Source organism: Hyperoodon ampullatus (assembly GCF_949752795.1).
Source record: "Hyperoodon ampullatus genome assembly, chromosome: 10".
Lineage (NCBI taxonomy): Eukaryota > Metazoa > Chordata > Mammalia > Artiodactyla > Ziphiidae > Hyperoodon > Hyperoodon ampullatus.
Window position 1 is genome coordinate 82,846,099 of NC_136923.1, and position 11,301 is coordinate 82,857,399.

Consider the following 11,301-nt stretch of genomic DNA (forward strand, 5'->3'; position numbering starts at 1 on the left):
TTTATTTGGTCGTGCTGGGTCTTAGTTGCGGCATGTGAACTCTTAGTTGCAGCATGCCTGTGGGATCTAGTTCCCTGACCAGGAATCGAACCCGGGCCCCCTGCATTGGGAGCTCAGAGTCTTAACTGCTGCACTGCCAGGGAAGTCCTGGCAAGAGCTTTTATAGGCGGAGGGAGGGGGCTACATGCAGAAACAGCACAGTCAGCTCTGACAGTCATCTTGAAATTGGTCATGCAGTGATCTAATCAGCGTCATCTTGATTTGTTTTAAATACAGTTAGCCTTCAGTTCCAGGGTGGGTTTGTTCCCATTTCTTTGAGGCCAGTTCTCAGAATTGTGGCCACTTATGTCATGGCTACAGTCTGGTCATTATGTAGTTAAATTTTTTTTTCCTGGTGGGGCTTTCAGTATCTACAAGACAGCTCAAAGAATATGGCTCAGAATATTACCTATAGCCCTTGAGGAGGAACTAAAAGTCCTTGACTTTGCTTAATGACTAAACTATTATTGTTTTGTCTTGTTTGACTACTTTCCTTTGCTTCTGCATTTTTCTCACTTCTCTGATTAAACTTATTCTTTGGCTAAAGTTTTTCTACAGACAAAAGGCAGACTGAGGACATGGGGTAGGAGTGGGTGTGGGGGAAGGGCCATAGGGTCCTACTCCCTTTAGCATCCTACTGTATTACAGTGAGCCTATAATGAGACTCAAGGTCTACTGGAAGTTGAATCTTGCTGCCATCTTGGGCCTAATAGGTTCTAACCAATTTTTGTCATATCGTCAATGGTTATGTCATTCTTTTAAAGGTTGTGCTCTGTCCCCTTCCCTCCTGTCTCAACTACAGTATACTTTTGATGGAAACTAAGGGTAATTTTAAGGCTTAAGTAAAATATTTATCTTAATCCAATGCCTAGCACCGAGTAATCACTTAGTAAACAACAGTCATTTATTGTATGATGATTTTATCAGAATTGATTTGTGTGTATTAGTAGCCTGACCTACTTGGAATTTGGAGGTTTCCTTTGATATTGGACAAAGAACAAAGGGGAAAAATGTCTCCTTTTTGAGAGGTTAGTTATAGGAGGTTTTCTGGGAGCTGACTGGATATATAGAATTTCTGGAAGAAATTTTAAGGTTTCCAGAGTTTTGATCCAGAAGATGAAATTTTAGTATGAGATATTTTAACCAAGCGTTCAAAGATAGCTTAATATTTTAAAATATATACAAATTTGTCACACCTGTAAGCCAAAGGAAATAAACCACATGATCATCTAGATTATTGATAGTTAATAAAATTGAACAATTAATCCTATAAGTATATAAAAAAAGAATTCTTAGAACCTAAGAATAGAAAGATACTTCCTTATCATGCTAAAGAATCAACAAACAACATAACACATACTGAAACATTCCTATGATTAGGCAAATTTCCAACTATGGCCACTATCATTAACTATTATCTACATTTCCTAGACAATCATATCCAATACAATAAGATAATATAAAATTAAAGAGCTTAAATATATATTGGATATATTGGAAAGGAGGAAAAGATCAAAGTATTCTTACTTGCAGACTTGATTATCTTCCTAAAAAATCAAAGACTATCAACTGTAAAACTATTAAGGGCAGATATGTGGACAATTGCAAAATGATATATAAAAGCAATAGATTTTCTATTTATTAGCGACAGCCTGTTGGAATATATAATTAGAAAATTCACATTCACAATATTGATATATAAAATACTTAAGAAACACACTCAAAAGAAACACATCCATTCACATCCCTGGAAAGAAGATTACAAATGTTTTTGAAGGACCATAAACATTAATGCAAATACCCCTAGTTCTTGAATGTGAATCCTCATAATTGTAAATATATCAATTTTCCCAAGTTATCTATGAATATAAGGTAATTACACTAATAATAGGATTTTTAATGTAATAAATTTTCAAGAGATTTTTTGGGAAAAAAAAAGAATGAAAGGGTATCAGACCTACTAGATGTTAAAATATAATGGAAAGACCCAATAATGAAAATCAAGTGTTGCTGGTACTAAAACAGCTTAATCAATGAAACAGAACGTAAAGCCCAGAAAGAGACCTAAGTTGTATATAAGAATTTGGTATATAAAAATCGATAAACGGAAACCTCAATTAAAATAGTCAGGAGGCCAGAAGGGGGAGCTCTCACACCTTATGACAATAGCAAAGCCCAACCGGAAAAAGAAAGACTTCCTCTTCTTCCTGGCAAGAGCTCAGCCAATGAGAGGCTGTCACAACTCAACCAATGACAAGCCACTATACTTTGAACTCTCAATTCCTCCAGTGGACTGTTTACTATAGCCCTCCCAACTTCCTTTTCCCCTTTTTAAAAGAGGTTTTCCTCTCCTTCCTGCGCAGGGACTTGCTCTCCTCTTGCTTCGGTTACAGGCTCTAATTTGCAATTTTTTGCTGATCCAGAGTAAACTTACTTTTGCTGGAGAAGTACCTGGCAGTCTGTTTGTTTTAGGTCAACAGGTGTACGGTAAAATATGCATTTCAAGCTAGAGGGAAAAGAAAGCTTTATTACATTACATAAATGGTACATTGGTTCTAACCATATGAAATACATTAATGATTAGGATTGTCTCTCTCTACTCAAAATCAATTCCATATGAATATAAATGTGGAATATGTTTAATGTGGAATTGTACAAGGGAGGAAGCCAACTTTACTATATGCTTCCTGGGTTAATCTTTAGGGTTAACCCATCCCTCAGAGAAAGCAAAGGATAAGTAAATTGTGACAAATCTTTCATTTTTGCATCTTGACATAGTCCTCAACTTCTCTCATCTTTCGTAATACTAATTCCTTTACAATGTCTGAGCCTTTATTACAACCAATTTCAATTGCTACAATAACTGGATGCTTGGATCCTATGCTTCCATGATAAGACACTGCACTTGGCTGATTTCTTTTCGTAATGCACTTGCTAAATACTTAAGCTCTTGTGACAGACTTCTCAAGATATGTCAGGATTTCTCATCTCTATTTTATAATACAGTTGTATCTCAGTAGCTGCAGGGGATTGGTTCCAGGACCCACAAGGAATACCCAAATCTGGTGATGCTCAAATCCCATAGTCAGCTCTCTGTATTTGCCAGTTCCACATCTGCAAATTCAACCGACCTCTGGTGGTAAACATAGCACACGATCCGCAGTTGGTTGAATCTGTGGATGCAGAACTTGAAGATACGGAGGGCCAACTATATTATATGTCCCTATTGTACAATAAAGAATTTGACTGCCCTTTGTCCCTGGGTCCTGGAAAAGACCCCAGTTCCTTGGCATTTCTTGAGTAATAGGAGTATCTTTATTATTCATGCGTCTCTTGGATCACACCTGAGTTCATGCTAATGAGATGACTTTGGATGAAAGGCTGGTCATCAGAAAAATCAACCATGTGATTAAAGGGTTGGGGCTTTGAGCCATGCCAACCTCCAGGAATGGAAGGGGACCTGGATATTGAATTCAATCATGGGACCAATGATTCAATCAATCATGCCTACAGAAGAAAACCCTGGACACTGAAGTTTGGTGGAGCTTCCTGGTTGGTGAGCACAAGGATGTGTGGGGAAGGTGATGCCCCCTGATTCCACAGGGAGAGCACGTGGCAGCTCTGTGTTTAGGACCCTCCCAGGCTTTGCCCTATGTGTCTTTTCATTTGGCTGGTCCTCTTGATTTGTATCCTTTACTGTAATTGCAAGTATGACATTTTCCTGAGTTCTGTGAGTTGTTCTAGCAAATTATCAAACCTGAGGGGGTGTCATTGGAACTCCCCAGATTTGTAGCCATTTGGAGCAAGTGGCCTGGGGACCCCCAAACTTGTGACTGGCATCTGAAGTGAGGGTTGTCTTGTTGAAGACTGTGCCCTTAAACTGGGAGTCTAATGTTAACTCTGGGTGACTAGTGTCAGAATTGTGCTGCAGTATTCCAGTCATTTGTGTTATTTCCTCGTCAGGGCCTTGCTGGGATGCCCCCATCTGTGTGATCTCATAAAGGTTGGAGACAAAGGGAAGGCAGATTTACCCAAAGAAACACATTCCAATGCTTTTTGTTACACATTCCTACGTTTTTACAATTTCTTGCTTGTCAATTCTCTGATTTTTGTTTCCCTGATTTTACTAGATTATCTAGATTTTGGCAAATGCTAACATTATAATTGCATAAGTTTAACCTATATGCCTTCAGGATACATTTCCTACTGCCTCCATTTTTTTCTGGAACTTCCTCCATTGTGTGTATGAGTGTGTGTGTGATATTCATTAACCTGAGTTTTCATCAGAAGTTTGCCATCTTGATGTTTCCTTTACCATGAACAAAACAATGAATGGATTCTGTGTAACAAATAAGCGAGTGACTATTGTACAATACAGATCCCTGCTACAGGCTCAAATATACATTGCTTAAATGTTCTGAATTGGAGAGAACATTCTACTTTCCCATTTTTATTTTGTGCTGGGAAAAACTGCTCCTCCCCTAGGCTGTATGGAACTGAGCTACAGATGCCTAGTACTACCCACCTACCAACAGATTTTCGTTGCCCTGGGGATTCTTGTTATCACTGGGACATCCTATCTCTTTCACGCACTGCAGTACTTCTCAGCAATCGTCACAGCCTGAGATAGTTCCTTTCTCACCTCATAGATGTCCTTCAGTTGATTCTCACCGTGGCTTTAGTTGACTGCTGGCTTCTTGCCACTCACCAGCCAGGGCAGTGCAATGATGCAATTATCAGCCACATTTCCAATTTTATTTTAGCTTGTTCAGGAGCAAAGCGATCATAACCCCCAGCTCTTAGTGGGGGGTTTTAACTTCCTTATTTAATTTTATGGAAATGTTCATTCAAAGGAGCCAGATCTGGTCTATGTCCTCCTGATCAGAATTGAAGGCCACCCACCCTCTGCTACTGTATAATTATCTGCATTACATGAAAAAGGAAAGAATCTGTTTATATCCTGGAATCTTACTTCAAGGGGGTTCCTCTGATGGAAACTTGCTGAGTAATGCTGCTCCCCCAGGATGGCAGAGGACGGTGCTGACACCAGGTACCCTTGTCATTGCATATGGCTTCATAGCAACTCCATCCCTCCTGCATTTCTTCTACTTACCTGGTGTACAGTGTGGCCTCAGACATCCTGTTCCCTCCCAGACCCTCCAACTCATCCTATAGATATCGAATATCAGACCAAAATGGAAACGTTGTCTTTAATCTAAGTTTTCAAAATAGTCATTAATTCCGAGAAAGAAAAAGTTTATCTAAGTGGACTCTAGGTCTGATGCATCAGCATGAGAGGCTGACCCAGGCATTCTCACCTGAGTCCTCTGATGGGGTTTTTACACCCTGGCTATTACCCTTTGTGTTAATTTTGTATGTCAACTTGACTGGGATAAGAGATGCCCAGGTAGCTGCTACATTTCTGGGTGTGTCTGGGAGGGCATTTCTAGGAGATATTAGCATTTGAATCAGTAGACTCAGTAAAGCAAATTGCCCTCCCCAATATGGGTAGGCATTATCCAATCTATTGAGGACCTGAACAGAATGAAAAGAAGGAGGAGCGGCAAATTCATTCTCTGTTTGAGCTGGGACGTCCGTCTTCTCCTGCCCTTAGACATCTGCACTCCTGGTTCTTGGGCTTCCAGACTCAGACCAAATTACATCACCAGCTTTCCTCGTTCTCCAGCTGCAGACAGCAAATCATGGGACTTCTCAGCCTCCATAATTGTGCCATATATATATACGAATACAGAATATATAGAGAGAATATATATATTTCTGTTTCTCTGGAACAGAGAATCCTGACTACTACACTCCTGAATCCTGTCATGTTATCTTAATGCCCACCACACACCCACAGCCCTGCGCAATCATCAGAAACTCCTGTCACTCTGGAGGAAAAGACGGAAATTCAGACTTATTAATCTGCTATAAAAGACTCCTTTTTGTTTGTTTGTTTGCGGTACACGGGCCTCTCACCGTTGCGGCCTCTCCCGTTGCGGAGCACAGGCTCCGGACACGCAGGCCCAGCGGCCATGGCCCACGGGCCCAGCCGCTCCGTGGCACATGGGATCCTCCCCAACCGGGGCATGAACCCGCGTTCCCTGCATTGGCAGGCGGACTCTCAACCACTGCGCCACCAGGGAAGCCCAAAAGACTCGTTTAATATATATGTGGCGTCTCAACTCCAAAGTGAAAACAGCTCCTCCATTCCAGACAAGTGAGCCTTCTGCTGCTCACCACCTCCCGGCCTCCAAATCTCCTGCTCCAGCCGCTTCGGGCTCACCCCCACCCCCCAGCCACGCATAAACTGCTGTGGGGACTCAGTTCTGCCTTGTATTTTAACGCTAATTGATTAGAGTTCTTTATATCATATATAAGACAACTTTTTTTTTTTACAATAAGGAATTCATTTAAATGAACAAATCTTGTGACCAGTCGGAGTAGGCAAAACAAGAGAGGAAGCAGCCTCTCTACTGCCAATGCCTTGGCTGAAAGGTACCCCAGCATAATAGGGGTCATTTGTATCCTAAACAATACAACAGAGAGCCTACTGGAGGGGGGTGGAGTCTATCAAAGACATGGCTGTGATGGAGGCCTTTCTTTTCCTTTTAATATTTCAACTTCTATTCAAGAAGGCTTGGACTTTCTGTGAACAAAATATTTTAATTTTGTTTTATTAAATATTAAATAAATGCAAATATTTATACAAATATCTCATAAAAGATATTTAAGCTTAGAAAGTAATGATACAAAGAGTGACAAAATAACATTTTTTTTTAACCTGAGGTCAATTCCATCTAAAACAATTCAAGCCACCTGTAGCTATTGATTTTATTGCAATAACCAACAGAGACCATGGTTACTCAACCTACCACCCCTGGCAGAAATCTTTCATAACTGTGATGATAGTGAAGGAAATATAAAAACGGCCAACCTCTTAAAAAGATGGAAGTAATTAAGGTGTCTGATGTGAAAGAAGTCTGAGGATGTTCTTAGGGAAATGCAGGAAGGAGAATTAGTCCAAGTGCATCCATGTTAAGCTTACATGAATCTTTCATCGGTTGGGAAAAATTCAAAAGTTTGACATCCCACTGTGTGAGTGAGGCCAGGAAGAAACAGACGGCTCCATATATTGCTGGCAACCGTGCAAACAGCACAATCCTGTGCGGCAGAACCTACAGTATGTACCAGAATTAGAAATGCATTTACCCTTCGACCCAGAAGACCCCTTCTGGGAATCCATCCCATAGATTTGCCCACACAAACATAAACTTGCTTAGGTATAAGATTATTCATTGTGGCATTATCTGTAAAAATAACTAACCAAAAACAACCCAAGTGTTCAGCAATGGGGGACTGATTAAACAGCCAACTCTGATATATCTACCAAATGGAATACTGTCAAAAAAAACAGAGGAAGAGTTTTATGTGCTCTGGCATGGAAGGATATCCAGAGTAAGTAGTTAAAATTTTAAGAGGAAGGAGCAGAATGTGTATAATATGCTTTTTTGCGTAAGAAAGGAAAAAATAAAGGTACATTTGCATAAAGAAACATCAGAAGGATGAATACGTCACTATTATAATACAAATGGTTACTTACAGGGGCAAAGTGAGAGAAAACAGAGGGTGGGAACGGAGTGAGAGTGATATTTCTCATGTACCTTTTGATGTAATTTTCATTTTAAACTATATAAATGTAATAGCTACTAAAAAGATTAGAAAATTTAAAAATCCATACATGATTTGTTAAAATCAAAGAATACAGAGAGCAGGTATTCAGTAAGTGAGAAATAAAGAACGTGCGTCAACAATATTTGGGTTTTATTTTTCTGAGCAAGCCCCTCCTCTGTTCCCATGCCCTTCTTTTTATTTAAAAAGAAAAAAAAAATCCAAACCTTAGAGATATTTCACGAAAATCCTGCCAAGGAAAATAGCAACAGTTCAATGGGCATGGAAGCCCACAATGCAATAAAGAGAAAGCCATTAAATGTTCTGGATGGCTTGAGAAGCATGTTACATTTATTATTTTGGGTTATAAAATGTGCATGAAATATCACATTCCTTATTTTTTTCTCCATTAAATGGAATCTGCTCTGTGTCCCAAACTGCCAGACTGGAAGGAAGTTGAATCCTGGTCGTTAGTGGGGTTCCCTCCTCCCTTCATGAGACTATAAACTATCAGGGGTTTATGCAGTGCCAGAAAAGCTGAGAGCAAGACCAGGTCCTTACTGACTAGTGGTAGCTGTCAGCTCAGGCTGCTGTAACAGAATACCACAGACTAGGTGGCTTCAACAACAAACATCTCTTTATCACAGTTCTGGAGGCTGGGAAGTCCAAGATCGGGTGTTGGTAGATTCAGTGTCTGGTAAGAGTTCTCTTCATGGTTTGCAGATGGCCCCCTTCTCACTGTGTCCTCACAAGATGGTGGGTGGCGGGGGGACACACCTCTGGTCTCTTCCTCTTCTTATAAGGGCTCCACCCTCATGACCTCATCTAAACTTAATTACCTCCCATCCATTACAATACCATTGCATTGGGGTTTCGGGTTTCAATATATGACTTTGAGGGTGACACAAACGTTCAGTCCATAGCAGCAGCCATTGTTTCTGTTGCTGCCTCTGATTTCAGAGGCTGCTGTCAACCCTGGAGTCCTCTGGGTCAGGCCCAGCACTGCCCCTTACAGATGTCCATATCACTGACTGCAGAGTCTCCCCTGGGGACCCTGGCCTATATGGCCCAGCCTAGGAGAAACCATGCCTATCCTTTCTGGGCATTTGCCAGCAGTCGTTCAGCCTGGGTGTGCTCTGGGCAAAAATTAGGGGCCTGGGTCTCTACTACTCACTGGGCAGAGGGCACCAAATTTCCAGATCCCAGAGATTCTCAGTCTCTGCTCAGCACATGCTCACAGCCCATTTCTGTCTCTCTTAGCCTAAGTGTTTGCACATAATCCAAATGCCAACACTCACCCACTCTCTCCATACCCAAAACAGAAGCTCAGAATTGAGAACAAGAGCATCAAAACTTTCTCAGTGAGGGAAATATACATAGAGCGACAAGAACAGGACAAAAGCTTTTCTGCCTCCGCTGTGGTGATGGCGCCAGTGAAAAAGCTTGTGGTGAAGGGGGGGCAAAGAAAAGAAGCAGGTCCTGAAGTTTACTCTTGACGGTACCCATCCTGTAGAAGATGGAATCATGGATGCGGCCAATTTTGAGCAGTTTCTTCAGGAAAGAATCAAAGTGAATGGAAAAGCTGGGAATCTCGGAGGAGGTGTTGTAACAATCGAAAGAAGCAAAAGCAAGATCACTGTAACTTCCGAGGTGCCTTTTTCCAAAAGGTATTTGAAATATCTCACCAAAAAATATTGGAAGGGGCTTCCCCGGTGGCGCAGTGGTTGAGAGTCCGCCTGCCGATGCAGGGGACACGGGTTCGTGCCCCGGTCTGGGAAAATCCCACATGCCGCGGAGCGGCTGGGCCCGTGAGCCATGGCCGCTGAGCCTGCGCATCCGGAGCCTGTGCTCCGCAACGGGAGAGGCCACAACAGTGAGAGGCCCACATACCGCAAAAAAAAAAAAAAAAAAAAAAAATTTGAAGAAGAATAATCTCCGTGATTGGTTACGCGTAGTTGCTAACAGCAAAGAAAGTTACGAATTACGTTACTTCCAGATTAATCAAGATGAAGAAGAGGAGGAAGAATGAGGATTGAAACTCAGTTATCTGGAGTATTTTGTATGAATTCTTAAATAAAATTTAGGAAACAAACAAACAAACAAAAAGAACAGAACAAAAAAATAATTCCACAATAAATTATCTTGCCACAAGCCTGGCAACTAAAAGAATTCTAATGGAATGAAGAGTTGGCAAATGCTATAGCCACATTGGCAAAGTGAGTTAAGGAGATGGAATCTTGCAGAGCCAAGGACACAAAGGCTGTGGTCCAGGTAGAAACTCAAATGTTCCAGTTACCTATTGCTTCATAACTACTCCAAATCTAGTGGCTTAAAACAGCAATCATTGCCTCATATCTCATGATTTTATCTGTCATTTCACCAGTTCTACTCCTATCAGTGTCTACTGGTGTCACTCTAAGTTGGCAGAGGGGCTGGTCCAAAGTGTCCAAGACAGCTTTCCTCACATTTCTGTCTCCTTGGTGGGGATAACTGGGCTTTGCTTATGGTGACCACAGTGCTGGGCATGGTTGCTCCAGCATGCAGCCTCAAAGGAATTTGGACTTCCTGCATGGCGGCTCCCAGCTCCCAGAGAGTGTTCCAAGAGACAGGAAGTGGAAGTTGCCTAGGTCTGGAAACTGGCTCAGCATCACCTCCACCAATTTTTTTTTTTTTTTTGCGGTACGCGGGCCTCTCACTTTTGTGGCCTCTCCCGTTGCGGAGCACAGGCTCCGGACGCACAGGCTCAGCGGCCATGGCTCACGGGCCCAGCCGCTCGGCGGCATGTGGGATCCTCCCGGACCAGGGCACGAACCCGTGTCCCCTGCATCGGCAGGCGGACTCTCAACCACTGCGCCACCAGGGAAGCCCACCTCCACCAATTTTTGTTGATCAAAAAGCCACAGAACCCACCCAGATCCAAGGAGACCCCACTTCTCAATGGGAGAAGTGACCAAAAGGGTTTGTGGCCATCTTTATTTAATCTCTAGCAGTGGATAGAATTAGTCCCCTTCCTCCAGGTGAGTCCAGGTGAGTTGAGACCTGCCGCAGCAATGGCACCAGTGAAACTGGGGGCTCTGGAGATGATACCAAGAAGACCTCAAACTTGATCAGCAGTGTCTGCCAGGTTGATGTGAGCAGCCCACAGGTCTTGCTGCTGGATTTACAGATGCTGATGCTCATATACAAGAGTCCAGCTAGTATTTTATGAAGGAGGCAGCAAATTGGGGGTTCACAATAACACAAACCCCATCTAATCCCTTTTAGTTTTTGCAGGAGCTGAAAAATTCATGAGATAAATTTAGGATGCCATTAAACAGTTGATCAAAAAAAATATTGATTCACAGAAGATGTCAGGAATGAAAGAGCTGAAAGTCCTTCATGATTTAAATTCTGCCCTGCCTCCCCTCCTCTTGATAAGACAAGAGCAAAGATCCTATGAAGAAGGCATGGAGCACAGTGGGCACTGAAATAATAGCAGACCATTCCCATCTCCTCACTCCATTCTGTAGTCTCATTTTTTGCACTTAAATCTCAAAAAAATGTTTTACACAAATATAACATCCATACAGAAAGGCACACAAATCCCAATGA

General features: G+C 41.9%; 1 pseudogene across 1 annotated transcript; it reads left to right on the forward strand.

The window, feature by feature from the left end:
- Positions 1-9,134: 9,134 nt before the first annotated feature.
- On the forward strand, positions 9,135-9,809 carry LOC307059364 (large ribosomal subunit protein eL22-like; annotated as a pseudogene). Its single transcript has 2 exons — positions 9,135-9,411; positions 9,635-9,809. The product of its transcript is annotated as a large ribosomal subunit protein eL22-like (transcript).
- The last annotated feature ends 1,492 nt before the right edge of the window (positions 9,810-11,301 follow it).